This window comes from Lipophrys pholis (genome assembly GCF_963383615.2).
Source record: "Lipophrys pholis genome assembly, chromosome: 6".
Classification (NCBI taxonomy): Eukaryota; Metazoa; Chordata; class Actinopteri; order Blenniiformes; family Blenniidae; genus Lipophrys; species Lipophrys pholis.
Window position 1 is genome coordinate 668,636 of NC_137629.1, and position 15,000 is coordinate 683,635.

Consider the following 15,000-nt stretch of genomic DNA (forward strand, 5'->3'; position numbering starts at 1 on the left):
CAGCAGAACATCTGCAGCAGAACATCTGCAGCAGAACATCGCAGCAGAACATCGCAGGCAGATCAGGAAGAACTGCAGAACAGTTCTCCATTCACCGTCCACACAGCCTAGAACCTGCAGAACCTGCAGAGCGCAGGTTGGGCTCCCCAGCCCAGTGAATCGATGGTCCTCGTCATGTGACTGGTGAACATGACAACACGCCGTCTCCATGGAAACACAAAACACTCAAGTTTGACATTTGCTATTCAGGTTTATGTGGAAATGAAGAATAAATGTTGCAGGAGATTAAATTCTGTTGACTAAAGAACCGTAGCTTTAAAGGTTTTTCTTTCTGGTTTACCTTCATGAGGATTCAGGACGTTCTGTCCACCGCAGAACCAAACGACCAAAAAACCAACGAGAAAGAAAGAAAACTGATATTCTTGATTTGCTCTTAAAATATTAAACCATGTTGGACCTCACGTACACTTCCATTGACATGCAGCGACACTAGATATTAGAGGTACATATCTATTAGATCTAGCTCTACATTGGAGACACGGTGATCAGCTGCAGCGCCACCTTGCTTCAAACAACATTTTAGATTCGCATCAAATCAGATTGTGTAGCAGAGCTGCAGGGAGCCCAGGTGACCTCAGGTGACCTCAGGTGACCCCAGGTGACCTCAGGTGACCCCAGATGACCTCAGGTGACGTCAGGTGACCCCAGATGACCTCGGATGACCTCAGGTGACCTCAGGTGACCCCAGATGACCTGAGGTGACCTTGGATGACCTCGGATGACCTCAGGTGACCCCAGATGACCTCAGGTGACCCCAGATGACCTCAGGTGACGTCAGGTGACCCCAGATGACCTCGGATGACCTCAGGTGACCTCAGATGACCTGAGGTGACCTCGGATAACCTCAGATGACCTCAGGTGACCCCAGATGACCTCAGATGACGTCAGGTGACCCCAGATGACCTCGGATGACCTCAGGTGACCTCAGATGACCTGAGGTGACCTCGGATAACCTCAGATGACCTCAGGTGACCTCGGATGACCCCAGATGACCTCGGATGACCTGAGGTGACCTCAGATGAGAGATTGACCGAGTTCAGGTCAGTTCAGTTCCGCAGCAGAGTGCTGATATTACTGGAACATTTCTCAGGACATTTAGTGTGATGAGAACGGTCAGCCGTCTAATAGATTGGACCAGGAAGTGAGGCCTGGAGTGAAACAACCTGGAGTGAAACAACCTGGAGTGAAACAACCTGGAGTGATGCAACCTGGAGTGAAACAGCCTGGAGTGAAACAACCTGGAGTGAAACAACCTGGAGTGATGCAACCTGGAGTGAAACAGCCTGGAGTGAAACAACCTGGAGTGAAACAACCTGGAGTGATGCAACCTGGAGTGAAACAACCTGGAGTGAAACAACCTGGAGTGATGCAACCTGGAGTGAAACAACCTGGAGTGAAACAACCTGGAGTGATGCAACCTGGAGTGAAACAACCTGGAGTTATGCAACCTGGAGTGAAACAACCTGGAGTGATGCAACCTGGAGTGAAACAACCTGGAGTGAAACAACCTGGAGTGATGCAACCTGGAGTGAAACAACCTGGAGTGATGCAACCTGGAGTGAAACAACCTGGAGTGAAACAACCTGGAGTGATGCAACCTGGAGTGAAACAACCTGGAGTGAAACAACCTGGAGTTAAACAACCTGGAGTGAAACAACCTGGAGTGAAACAGCCTGGAGTGAAACAACCTGGAGTGAAACAGTCTGGAGTGAAACAGCCTGGAGTGAAACAACCTGGAGTGAAACAGCCTGGAGTGAAACAACCTGGAGTGAAACAACCTGGAGTGAAACAGCCTGGAGTGAAACAGCCTGGAGTGAAACAACCTGGAGTGAAACAACCTGGAGTGAAACAGCCTGGAGTGAAACAACCTGGAGTGAAACAACCTGGAGTTAAACAGCCTGGAGTGAAACAACCTGGAGTGAAACAGTCTGGAGTGAAACAGCCTGGAGTGAAACAACCTGGAGTGACACAGCCTGGAGTGATACAACCTGGAGTGAAACAACCTGGAGTGAAACAGTCTGGAGTGAAACAGCCTGGAGTGAAACAACCTGGAGTGACACAGCCTGGAGTGATACAACCTGGAGTGAAACAGTCTGGAGTGAAACAGCCTGGAGTGAAACAGCCTGGAGTGAAACAACCTGGAGTGAAACAACCTGGAGTGAAACAACCTGGAGTTAAACAGCCTGGAGTGAAACAACCTGGAGTGAAACAGTCTGGAGTGAAACAGTCTGGAGTGAAACAACCTGGAGTGACACAGCCTGGAGTGATACAACCTGGAGTGAAACAACCTGGAGTGAAACAGTCTGGAGTGAAACAACCTGGAGTGACACAGCCTGGAGTGATACAACCTGGAGTGAAACAACCTGGAGTGAAACAGTCTGGAGTGAAACAGCCTGGAGTGAAACAACCTGGAGTGAAACAACCTGGAGTGAAACAGCCTGGAGTGAAACAACCTGGAGTGACACAGCCTGGAGTGATACAACCTGGAGTGAAACAACCTGGAGTGAAACAACCTGGAGTGACACAGCCTGGAGTGAAACAACCTGGAGTGAAACAACCTGGAGTGAAACTGCCTGGAGTGAAACTGCCTGGAGTGAAAGGTGACAGGAAGTGAAGGACGACCGGCTGACTGATCCTGCTTATGAGGTTCTGTCGTGTTTGTAAAACACGACAGAACCTCAGTGAGGAAATCAGGATTTCAGAGTAATGATGGGAAGAAGATCCAGAATGTGAATAAGAGCAGAGCCAAATTAACACTTTTTAAAAGTGGAACATGACAGGAAGTGAGAAGTTTCCAGAGCCGGCATCGACACCAAACAGCAACAGAAACAGGAATCCTGGAGAGAATCTGAGGGAAAAGACTCAGCTGATGTTCAACACAGAACTCATGTTTCCATCACATTCTGTTACAAGTACAAGTAGAAGGACAAGTTCTCCAACACAGACACATTGGAGGAACTAACTTCTCTTTATAAACCTTCACATGCCTCTTAGTGCAACAACCATAGTCTGTAGTGTTTCCCAGCAGGAGGTGGAGGAGGTGGAGAAGGTGGAGGTGAGACAGACGCCTACTGGCAGCACCCCCCACCTCCTCAGGTCCAAGTGTCTGCTGGACTTTTCACTTCCTGGTTGAACAAAGAGTCTCAGTGAGGATCAGACGTTAATGACGGGCTTGTTAACCGACCGGCAGCAGATCCACTGGACTGGAGTGTGTTTACTATCAATCCAGCCTGTGTCTGCAGGAGGCCACCCCCCCAAACCCCCCCCACCCCCCACCACCCCCTAACCCCCCCACCCCGCCACCCCCCAACCCCCCCACCCCGCCACACCCCCACCCCGCCCCCATCACCCACATCCCCCACCCACAGCGCACAAATGGCCACATTTACAGGAGCAAGCCCCCCAGCCCCACTTCACCATGCCTCCAGCACACACACACACACACACACACACACACACACACACACACACACACACACACACACACACACACACACACACACACACACACACACCATCAGTCTCTGCAGGGGGGCTCACTCCGAGAAAGAATCGTTAAAAACTTCCCGATGCAGTGGATCAGAACACCGGGGTCGTAGAAACGGAGCCAAAGAGAAGAAAGTTCAGCAGAACACAGACTGAACACACACTGAACACAGACTGAACACACACTGAACAAAGACTGAACACAGATCGAACACAGACTGAACACAGACTGAACACAGACTGAACACACACTGAACACAAACTGAACACAGACTGAACACACACCGAACACAGACTGAACACAGACTGAACACAGACTGAACACAGATCGAACACACACCGAACACAGACGGAACACACACTGAACACAGACTGAACACACACTGAACACACACTGAACACAGACTGAACACAGACTGAACACAGACTGAACACAGACTGAACACAGACTGAACACAGACTGAACACACACTGAACACAGACCGAACACAAACTGAACACAGACCGAACACACACTGAACACAGACCGAACACACACTGAACACAGACCGAACACAGACTGAACACACACTGAACACACACTGAACACAGACCGAACACAGACTGAACACACACTGAACACAGACCGAACACAAACTGAACACAGACTGAACACACACCGAACACAGGCCGAACACAAACTGAACACAGACCGAACACACACTGAACACAGACCGAACACACACTGAACACAGACCGAACACAGACTGAACACACACTGAACACAGACCGAACACAGACTGAACACACACTGAAAACAGGCCGAACACAAACTGAACACAGATCGAACACACACTGAACACAGACCGAACACACACTGAACACAGACCGAACACAGACTGAACACAGACTGAACACAGACCGAACACACACTGAACACAAACTGAACACAGACCGAACACACACTGAACACAGACCGAACACAAACTGAACACAGACTGAACACACACAGAACACAGACCGAACACACACTGAACACAGACTGAACACACACTGAACACAGACTGAACACACACTGAACACAGACCGAACACACACTGAACACAGACTGAACACACACTGAACACAGACTGAACACAAACCGAACACACACTGAACACAGACTGAACACAGACCGAACACACACTAAACACAGACTGAACACAGACTGAACACAGACCGAACACACACTGAACACAGACCGAACACAGACCGAACACAGACCGAACACACACTGAACACAAACTGAACACAGACCGAACACAGACTGAACACACACTGAACACAGACCGAACACAAACTGAACACAGACTGAACACACACAGAACACAGACTGAACACACACAGAACACAGACCGAACACACACTGAACACAGACCGAACACAGACCGAACACACACTGAACACAGACCGAACACAAACTGAACACAGACCGAACACAGACTGAACACAGACTGAACACAGACCGAACACAGACCGAACACACACTGAACACAGACTGACCACAGACCGAACACAGACTGAACACAGACCGAACACAGACCGAACACACACTGAACACAGACTGAACACACTGAACACAGACCGAACACACACTGAACACAGACCGAACACACACTGAACACAGACCGAACACACACTGAACACAGACCGAACACAGACCGAACACAGACTGAACACAGACTGAACACAGACCGAACACACACTGAACACAGACCGAACACAGACTGAACACACACTGAACACAGACCGAACACACACTGAACACAGACCGAACACACACTGAACACAGACCGAACACACACTGAACACAGACATACCTACGGTCCCAACACAAAGTAAACGTCTGGATTCTGAGAGTTGCATCGGCCAAACTGATTTGCTTAACAAAGGTTTCTCCTCCAGCAGTCGCTGCTGGCCGAAACACATCTTCTATTTCCACCGTCTCCTGTCATCGTGACTTGACAGCCTGTAGGTGGCGCCGCTTCACAGGACGAAAGTTAATCAACAACACCAACTGGGATTACAGCTCAAATCCAAAGTTCCTTTTCAGTCAACTTCTCGTGGACTAAAACACTAAAGTGAAATGTGTCAGCAGCAGAATGTTTTCTGAAAGCCTTTCAGTTCCAGTCAAGACCTGCATGTTGGTGACAACCCTCACCCTCACCCCCACCCTCACCCTCACCCTCACCCCCACCCTAACCCTCACCCTCACTCTAACCCTCACTCCCACCCCCACCCTCACCCTCACTCTAACCCTCACCCTAACCCTCAGCCTCATCCTCACCCTCACCTTCACTCTAACCCTAACCCTCACCCTCACCCTCACCTTCACTCTAACCCTAACCCTCACTCTAACCCTCACCCCCACCCTAACCCTCACTCTAACCCTCACCCTAACCACCCTCAGCCTCATCCTCACCCTAACCACCCTAACCCTCACCCCCACCCTAACCCTCACTCTAACCCTCACCCCCACCCTCACCCTAACCCTCACCCTCACTCTAACCCTCACCCTAACCACCCTCAGCCTCATCCTCACCCTCACCCTAACCACCCTAACCCTCACCCTCACTCTAACCCTCACCCTAACCACCCTCAGCCTCATCCTCACCCTCACCCTAACCACCCTAACCCTCACCCTCACCTTCACTCTAACCCTCACCCTAACCCTCACCCTAACCCTCACCCTAACCACCCTCAGCCTCATCCTCACCCTCACCCTAACCCTCACCCTAACCCTCACCCTAACCACCCTAACCCTCACCCTAACCCTCACCCTAACCCTCACCCTAACCACCCTCAGCCTCATCCTCACCCTAACCACCCTAACCCTCACCCTCACTCTAACCCTCACCCTCACCCTAACCACCCTCAGCCTCATCCTCACCCTCACCACCCTAACCCTCACCCTCACTCTAACCCTCACCCTAACCACCCTCAGCCTCATCCTCATCCTCACCCTCACCCAAACCACCCTAACCCTCACCCTCACCCTCACTCTAACCCTCACCCTAACCCTCACCCTCACCCTAACCCTCACCCTAACCACCCTCAGCCTCATCCTAACCCTCACCCTAACCACTCTAACCCTCACCCTCACCTTCACTCTAACCCTCACCCTAACCACTCTAACCCTCACCCTAACCACCCTCACCCTCACCCTAACCCTCAGCCTCACCCTCACCCTCACCCTAACCTGATGGGAGGTTTGATGGTGAGCGCTCGGCTCCAGCCGGCTGCTGCAGCTCAGATTAGAGTGAGAAGATTAATAATGACATTTCTTCAGCTGGCAGTCGTCTGATGAAACAGACTGTTTGTTCGCTAACAAGCCAAACTGATTAAAAGTCTCTGATGTGACAGACTTTATGATGGAATCCCAAAGCTTCAGCCCCTAGTGGTGAACTGATGAACTGCAGGCAATGGGAACATTTCCGGAGCAGTTTAAAGGTTTGTGTCACTGGAATCTCCCAACAAAGACTATAATCCCTGTCAGGGACACGATGAACAAAATCCCAGCTTCAGCCTCGGGTCGTTCACCAGAGACGAGCTGCGCCAGGAAATGAAATAATCCATGAATCAAACCGTGTCGGGGTGCAGAGCCCGAACTCTCCAGCAGGATTAAACGTTTCATCCCAACAAGGCAAAGAGGAAGTTCTGCAGCGACTGGAGTCGCCAAGAGAAACAGGCCTGACCGCCGGGCCATGAGAAACCAGGTCCCGTTACAGGGGAGGGGGGTGACACATAATGAGAACCAGCATTGGAGTGTGAGCCGTGGATGACCGTATCTAGAACCTCCATCTAGAACTCCCACAGTCTAGAACCTTATGTGTGTGTGTGTGTGTGTTGATAACAAGTTACTGAAGACTGGTAAATAATTACAGTTACTCCTCCAAAGAGTACTGGAGTCACTTTCACTGCATTAGTTACTTGGTAAAGTAACTCATTACTTTAGAGGATTATTTGTAATGTTTCCCTCAGTGTGGTCTTTGTAGTTCATGTGTTCACAGGAGGTTTCTAGACACGGACTGGGAGTCACGCCACTGCCGAGGCCGCCATGTTTGATTTGGGACAATATCAGGAGGCTGCGGCTGAAGCAGACTCCCGTCAGGCGTTGTGGTTATTTGATGATGACGTCACACTGAGATGTATTGACGAGTGATCAGCTTCCTGCAGTGTGACTGAAACATGTCGTGTCTCGGTGATAAAAACCTGCAACAACAAACTCAGGGCCATAAATCCGTCAGAGAACCGGAGGAGGAAGAGCGTCGACCTCCACAGGTGTGAAGAGGAAACCATTTGTCTTCCTGCAATCAGGTTTGACTCCCTGTGGTGTGTGTGTGTGTGTGTGTGTGTGTGTGTGTGTGTGTGTGTGATTACACCCACTGTGCAGTTAAAGACTCGGGCCCTGTTTCCACGACAACGTTTCACGTGACAACACCTAATCTGAGTGTTTCCACTGCAGCAGGGACACAGAGACAACGATGTAGTTAGTCTGCCGGGCCACTGGAGGGCGCTGTTGCTTGATTTTGTTATGAAACTACACAGACGTGTGCAGAGAACAAAACACTATAAAGGTGAAGAAAATGGAGAGAACCTGACATCCTAGTGGACTGATGAGGAACCGGATGATATCAGGGAGAGTCTCAACTATTAAACTACTGATCTGGACCATAAAACTAGAATATGGACCGCGGGTCGTACCACTACGGGTCGTACCGCTACGGGTCGTACCGCTACGGGTCGTACCGCTACGGGTCGTACCGCTACGGGTCGTACCACTTCTTGTCGTACCACTACGGGTCGTACCACTACTGGTCGTACCACTACGGGTCGTACCACTACGGGTCATACCACTACTGGTCGTACCACTATCGGTCGTACTACTACTGGTCGTACCACTATGGGTCGTACCACTACTGGTCGTACCACTATGTGTCGTACCACTACGGGTCCTACCACTACTGGTTGTACCACTACTGGTCGTACCACTACGGGTCGTACCACTTCTTGTCGTACCCCTACGGGTCATACCACTACTGGTCGTACCACTATGGGTCGTACCACTACGGGTCGGATTACTATGGGTCGTACCACTATGTGTCGTACCACTAAGGGTCGTACCACTACGGGTCGTACCACTAAGGGTCGTACCACTACGGGTCGTACCACTAAGGGTCGTACCACTACGGGTCGTACCACTACGGGTCGTACTACTACGCGGCCGACATGTTTGTTTACAACTGGATGGGGGGGGGGGGGGGGGGGGGGGGTGAGCAGTAACAGGCTCTGTAGCCTCCATCAGTCTCTGCAGGAGGGATTAGGGATTAGCACTGTGAAAGAATCTTTCCACTTTGGGAGCCGGATTAAAAACTTTGTGGACACAGTGTATCCGCAAACTGGTGTCGTGTAAACGGACCCCCCAAAGGTGAAGAAAGTTTTGCGGATACACTCGGATTCGTTGTCGTGTAAACCTGCAGTACATATTCCAGGCCTTTAGGGGCGCTGTAACTGTCACAGAAACACACCACAAGCACAGAAAAAGATGGAGAATCCTCTTGCTCCTCCTCCTATTGGACAAGTCCTCCATGTGTCTTTATTAAAGCAACAAGCAGCTTCTGCAGCGCCACCTGGAGCAGGCAGTCCGCCATGTTGCTGTTGTTCAGTGACGTCACGGGGAGGGAGGCGGGGTTATAGGTCGAGAAGCGAGGCCATGACATCATCGTTTTCAGCTAATGCTAACGTCTCATCAAGTCGAGGCGCCGTTTTGAAATTATTCTACTCTGGAACCCGATTTAAAAAAAAACAGTTTCCAGGCTCCTAAATCGCGGCGCTGTGTGGACGATGGGATGGAAACCATGGTTACAGGAAACGGCGTTGTGGTGTGGGCGGGGTCTAGATGTCAGAGTCATTTTAGACCCACTGATGACTGAAGCGTTGATTCAAACTGTGACGGTGGTTTGGTTCCTGGATGAACTCCACGACGGACCTTCTGTTAGATGAAGATCCACTGGTGGAATAATGGCACTTCAATTTAGAGACTCTGAGCAGATTAACTAGAGATTATTGTGGCGCTGAAGCAACGAGAAGTCTGGGTCAGAGTTCTGAGCCCAGCTCAGCGGAGTGAGTTGGGTGGGGGTGATGGAGCGGCGGTGTCGCTCCCAGTCAGCTGACTTGTGTTTGTCAATCCAATATAAACCTTTTATCTGGACTCCTGCTCTTTGGCTCCATGTCATGTAATCCCACCACAACAGGAAAAGGCCGTTTGACAAACTATAAGAAAGGATTTCCAGACAAGAGGAGGAGCTTCTGTTTCACTCAGTCTCTGTTTTATATCACTGAGGAGGTCCGGCAGGACAACCTGGGATCCAACTGAAGATAGACTGGACCAGGCAGCAGAACCCTCTGATCGGACAGAGGAAATATTAACCCTGACAGGTTGTCAAGGAAACAGAGGAAATATTAACCCTGACAGGTTGTCAAGGAAACAGAGGAAATATTAACCCTCACAGGTTGTCAAGGAAACAGAGGAAATATTAACCCTGGCAGTGACGTCAGACTCAGTGATGATCCTTCTGATTCCAACGTCCTGCGATGGAAAACATTCCTGCCAGTGTGAGAAGCAAGAAAACAACTGTGGCAGATATGAATGGATGTGAGCCAACGACTGAGACACACATATCAAATATATCTAATATATCTAATACCTCTAAAATATCTAATACATCTAATATATCTAATATATCTAATATATGAAATATATCTAATATATCTAATACCTCTAAAATATCTAATACATCTAATATATCTAATATATCTAATATATGAAATATATCTAATATATCTAATACCTCTAAAATATCTAATACATCTAATATATCTAATATATGAAATATATCTAATATATCTAATACCTCTAAAATATCTAATACATCAAGTATATCTAATATATCTAATATATCAAATATATCTAATATATCAAATATATCAAATATATCTAATACCTCTAAAATATCTAATACATCAAGTATATCTAATATATCTAATATATCAAATATATCTAATATATCTAATATATCAAATATATCTAATATATCTAATATATCAAATACATCTAATATATAATACATCTAATATATAATACATCTAATATATCAAATATATCTAATATATCTAATACATCTAATATATCTAATATATCTAATACATCTAATATATCAAATATATCTAATATATCTAATACATCTAATATATCTAATACATCTAATATATCAAATACATCTAATATATAATACATCTAATATATCAAATATATCGAATACATCTAATATATCAAATATATCGAATCCAGCTAATATATCAAATATATCTAATACATCTAATATATCAAATATATCGAATACATCTAATATATCAAATATATCTAATACATCTAATATATCAAATATATCGAATACATCTAATATATCAAATATATCTAATACATCTAATATATCAAATATATCGAATACATCTAATATATCAAATATATCTAATACATCTAATATATCAAATATATCTAATATATGAGGACCTTGAAAGGACTCCAGGTTTTTAATGAGGCTGAAACACAACCCAGCACTGAGACAGGGAGCTAAAACTCCTGCAGCTCTGCTCCTGTCGGGGCTTGATCAGAAGCAGTGCAGCATCACACCTTTCTCCAGGTAACCCCCCCAAAACCCCCGTCACCACCCCCACCCCCACCACCACCCCGAGGAACAGAGCGCTGAGTACAGTATCAAGTGTTGCTGCTGTTCCGGGAGCGATGAGCTGCTTCCTGCTCCCAGTGCAGCTCAAGGTGCTGGAGGGTGAGTGGAAGGTTAGGGCTGAAAAACCAGGTGTCACTCCAGGCAGGTAGGAAGACAGGTGAGTTTAACAAGCTCATAAAACCTGAGTGACCCTGACCTCCTCCTCCTCCTCTTCCTCCTCCTCCTCTTCCTCCTCCTCCTCCCCTTTTCCCTGAGAACCAAACTCAAATCCCTAGAATGGCGTTGCAGCGAAGTCTTCTGGTTCCTGCAGCAGTAAAATGTTCTGCAGTGAAGAAGGAGCCGAGTCAGCAACTTCCGTCACTCAGTGACATGGATTTCACTTATAAAGGCTTTCCATCCCCCCATTCTCCATCCCCCCATTCTCCATCCCCCATTCTCCATCCCCCATTCTCCATCCCCCCATTCTCCATCTCCCCATTCTCCATCCCCCATTCTCCATCTCCCCATTCTCCATCCCCCATTCTCCATCTCCCCATTCTCCATCCCCCATTCTCCATCCCCCATTCTACATTCCCCATCCCCCCATTCTCCATCCCCCATTCTCCATCCCCCCATTCTCCATCCCTCCATTCTCCAATCCCCCCATTCTCCATCCCCCATTCTCCATCCCCTATTCTACATTCCCCATTCACCCATTCTACATCCCCCCATTCTCCATCCTCCATTCTACATTCCTCCATTTTCCATCCCCCCATTCTCCATCCCACCATTCTACATTCCCCCATTCTACATCCCCCATTCTACATCCCCCCATTCTCCATCCCCCCATTCTCCATCCCCCATTCTACATTCCTCCATTCTCCATCCCCCCATTCTACATTCCTCCATTCTCCATCCCTCCATTCTACATTCCCCCATTCTCCATCCCCCCATTCTCCATCCCCCCATTCTACATTCCTCCATTCTCCATCCCCCCATTCTCCATCCCTCCATTCTACATTCCCCCATTCTCCATCCCCCCATTCTCCATCCCTCCATTCTACATTCACCCGTTACACATTCACCATCACAAGAACAGGACCAGTTACATCTATGGAATTCTGCTATGAAGTGATGAATGTGTGAAAACATCAAGTTTCATTGTCTCTGCAGACACCAGTTTAGAAACAGCCTCCATAGAGCAGCCGGCAGAGAAACAGCCTCCATAGAGCTGCCGGCAGAGAAACAGCCTCCATAGAGCAGCCAGCAGAGAAACAGCCTCCATAGAGCAGCCGGCAGAGAAACAGCCTCCATAGAGCTGCCGGCAGAGAAACAGCCTCCATAGAGCAGCCAAATCACCAAAACACCACAGTTTGTTTCAGTTCTGTGTCCCAACATAAATCCAGTGGTTCCAACACGATGAACAGCTCTATAATGTTTAATTCTTTATTTCATTATTACTGCTGTTATTGAATTAAAAGTCTTTTATTTTCTCACTCAGTTTAAATGTAAAACCACAAACAGAATTAATTGGATTGATTTAATTAGTGACTAATTAGTCCCTAGCATCGTCTTCATGTCCAACGTGAGCGGTCGCTCTAACGACTCTATGCCTCTGACAGCAGCAGCAGATGAAGGAGCTTCTGGTCTGTTTACTTGCTGATTGGTTGTATTTGTCTCTTGGAGCTGCTCTCTGGTAAACACTGAGTTATCTGCAGCCTTCCCCTCTATCTGCTTCCTGTTTTCTTCTAAACTTCCCCTCGCTGACTTCAGGGTCTCATCTAATCTGATTTCATCTCAGTGTTGGAATGTAAGAAATAATCCAGGTCCAGGAGGCGCAGGTCTGGTTCTGCTGTTATCAGCTGGACGGCGGCTCTGCTTCTTCCTGCGTCTGAAGAACCAGCAAACCTCCATTCCACCGCAGAACCCTGGTGTCAAACAACACCTGATAGCAGGGGGTTGGTTCCTCCCTGCATTCCTGCTGCAGGTGTACGCCCGCTGGTGGAGGTGGGCGGGGCCACAGAGAGATGACCTCAGGACATGAGCGAAAGTGGGCGGGGCCACAGAGAGATGACCTCAGGACATGAACAGGAAACCTCCGACTGGCCTCAACGGAAGAGAAGAAACATGCTGCCGCCATGTAGACTGAAACACCAACACGTTACATATATAGAGCAGGAAGACGCTCTATAATCTGAGGTTAGAGGAGGAAGATGCTCTATAATCTGATGTTAGAGGAGGGAGGCACTCTATAATCGGATGTCAGAGGAGGAAGATGCTCTATAATCTGATGTTAGAGGAGGAGGATGCTCTATAATCTGATGTTAGAGGAGGAGGACACTCTATAATATGATGTTAGAGGAGGAGGGCGCTCTATAAACTGATGTCAGAGGGGGTGCTCTATAATCTGATGTCAGAAGAGGAATACGCTCTATAATCTGATGTCAGAAGAGGAATACGCTCTATAATCTGATGTTAGAGGAGGAAGATGCTCTATAACCTGGATGTTAGGGTGAGATATGCTCTATGATCTGGATGTTAGAGGAGGCAGATGCTCTATAATCTGATGTTAGAGGATCAAGGTGCTCTATAATCTGATGTTAGAGGGGGGCGGCGCTCTATAATCTGATGTTAGACGAGGAAGCTGCTCTATAATCGGATGTTAGAGGAGGACGCTGCTCTATAATCTGATGTTAGACGAGGAAGCTGCTCTATAATCGGATGTTAGAGGAGGAAGATGCTCTATCCACAAACCATTGCTCTTTCTTACGTGAAGCATCACCATTTATATGGATCCATGCTAATGCTAATGCTCACTGCCAGGAGTTTGTTCAGCATTACCCTCCAGTAAACAGGAGTTTGTTCAGCATTACCCTCCAGTAAACAGGAGTTTGTTCAGCATTATCCTCCAGTAAACAGGAGTTTGTTCAGCATTACCCTCCAGTAAACAGGAGTTTGTTCAGCATTACCCTCCAGTAAACAGGAGTTTGATGATATAGTGACCAGGACCGCAGCTCGGGCTGATATCAATGCTCACAGTGATGTTAATGAGAGAACATCATTTATCAGAGATCACATGACTCCTGGTATGAACCAGTGATTATCTTGTCCAAGGTAACTGTACCTGTGTACAGCAGGAGTCACATGACTGAAACGCTGAAGGTTCACAGGTTGATCACATGACTGAAACACTGAAGGTTCACAGGCTGATCACATGACTGAAACACTGAAGGTTCACAGGTCAAACTCGTTCAAATTGAAGAAAACAACCAGGAAACGTCAACATGACGAAGCTCAGAGTTCAGAAAGAAACTTCCTGCTGCTGTTTTCCACTGTGGAGGACAGAAGCTGTTTTCCACTGTGGAGGACAGAAGCTGTTTTCCACTGTGGAGGACAGAAGCTGTTTTCCACTGTGGAGGACAGAAGCTGTTTTCCACTGTGGAGGACAGAAGCTGTTTTCCACTGTGGAGGACAGAAGCTGTTTCTTGTGCTGGAGACCATCAGCCTCATGTGACGAGTCGTCACAGAGGAGTGTTTGATGGACTGAAGGACACACACACACACACACACACACACACACACACACACACACACACACACACACACACACACACACACACACACACACACACACACACACACACACACACAAACACACACACACACACACACACACACACACACACACACACACACACACACACACACA

General features: G+C 47.8%; 1 protein-coding gene across 1 annotated transcript in view; it reads right to left on the reverse strand.

Moving 5' to 3' along the window:
• afg2a (AFG2 AAA ATPase homolog A) overlaps positions 1-15,000 on the reverse strand; it is a gene marked incomplete at its 5' end in the record, with an annotated part of 94,684 nt that overhangs the window by 2,018 nt on the left and 77,666 nt on the right. The window lies entirely within an intron of this gene.